Source organism: Trichosurus vulpecula, unplaced genomic scaffold (genome assembly GCF_011100635.1).
Source record: "Trichosurus vulpecula isolate mTriVul1 unplaced genomic scaffold, mTriVul1.pri scaffold_49_arrow_ctg1, whole genome shotgun sequence".
Classification (NCBI taxonomy): domain Eukaryota; kingdom Metazoa; phylum Chordata; class Mammalia; order Diprotodontia; family Phalangeridae; genus Trichosurus; species Trichosurus vulpecula.
In genome coordinates this window covers 753-2814 of record NW_023494532.1, presented here as the reverse complement: position 1 = coordinate 2814, position 2062 = coordinate 753, and positions in this window count along the sequence as shown.

Below are 2062 nucleotides of genomic sequence, written 5' to 3'. Positions count from 1 at the left end.
AAGAACAACACTGTAACAGTTGTCTATTCAGGGGAAGATAATTACCAAATCATACCCCTGAACCATATATTTTACCGTGAATAGGGCTATCATATTAGATTCACGGACCCCACATGTATGGCTGATGCTGGTAATTGACACAAGCCACTCAGAGGGAAGGTGACTTTGTGTGATTAATGGATGAAAGCTTGTACATCTGGGGAAAGTCTGGGAGGACAATCCTAGTCTATCTAGGATGGGATCCTCCTGGTTTCCCTTGTACATCTGGGGAAAGGCTGGAAGGACAATCCTGGTCTCCATCTAGGGTGGGATCTTCTTGGCTTAGTTTCCTCATTGTGTTCCATTTAAAAAGAAACATTTCCCATCTGAGTTTGGCTCTGATATTGGATCTCTGCATAACTGAAATTTCAACTAAACTGGAGATGATTTTATTTAAAGGATAATAGCCCATACTTGCCTACTCTTTTTGTTCTCTGTTTTGGTTAACCTTGTCGCTAGTTCTGTCTCCTGCAGGTTTAAGCACCCTGCAGTTTCCGGTGACTGCCTAAGCACGTAGCATTCTTGGAATTCCTGCCAGCTCCCTAAAGAACTGAACTCTGGAATGGGACTCTTTGGGGCAGGGACACCTCTACATCCAATTTCAGCAAGAAGAAGCTATGGAAAATGAGACCTTCAACCCTTACCCCAAGATTTTTGCGCCCCAATTGTTTGAGGGGGGGATGATGATAGTGTTCTGTGTACTTATTTTGTGTTATCCTTGCTATATTGTTTTATTGTTATGATATTATTGATGCTATGTAATGGATACTAAGATCTAGGGGTGGACATTTGAATTATTAATAATTATTTTGGGATGATTGATTGAAGAGATTATCTGGCTGGGATTTAGGGGTGGATCACATTTGAATCGTAAACCAATATTTGGGAATGTCACTGAATGATATGTTTTGCTTTATTGTGAATGATATGTTTTAGTTTCCTGAATAATTGGATCACAATGTTCTAGGATATATAATTTAATTTGAATTATGATTGGATTGTGCATCCTAGAACATTGTGAGGGGTGGAGTGTAGCCAGAATGGACTTTGTTTTCTTTGAATGACTCAGCTTGCCTCGTTGAGCTTCCCTGGACGCTGGGGCTTGCTCTTCCGGGGCAGGACCAGAGCTTCCTGTGTGATGAATCGTGGCGCTGGCTGAGGGGAGGTGTGTTAACGTGGTCTACGCTGGGGGAGGGGCCAAGTCAAGAACCAATCGGCCCTGGTCGTTCAGGCGGCGCTTGATGATGTCAAAAACTCTATAAGAGGGGAGAGGACAGCTTGAAGATCCTCCTTTCCTTTTCCGGTTGGAGCCAGAGATGCCTACAGCCGAAGCTGAGCTGCCGGTAGCAGAGCTGACTAGAGGCTAGTGGGTAATCTTCTTACCGTAGAGGGGAAGCATGTATACGATTTTGCCTTATACCAACTCGCTTCTCTGTGGCCTCCTATTTACCCTTGTGAGGCGCACTTATTGCGCCTGGAAGCTTTTGATGAAAATATCAAAATGGGGACGCTGGTTTGTGGGATTGTTACTGTGGAGTGTAAATACGTGCTTTAGTTCTCCTGCCTTCTGCCTAGAGAATTCCTTATATCCTGTGGTTCCGGACCTTTTAGGCACATATGAGATTCTCTTTGAAATCATAAATTCTGCCTTCCTAATATAACCTCCTAGAGCAAAGATCCTAGAATGGGTACTATGAAGGGCAGAAAAAATGAAATTGTAAAGACTAATGAACACGACTAGCTGAAAGAGGAAAGGAAGGAAGTAATCTACTTGAGTAAGAGGAAAAAAGGAGAATAAAAGGATAAAAGCAAAACTTCAAAGTTGGGTATGGGGGGGGATTGGGAGTGAGGGGAAGAAAGCCAGTGGGAAAAGGGCTACCTTAAATAAAACATAAGATAAAGTAACAAAATTGTGTTTGCAGTTGAGAAGGGGGGAACCCTTAATATTAGAGAGATGCATGAAGGAAAATATAAACCTAATTCCCATAACGTTGAATATGAATGGATTAAAGAGTCCAATAAA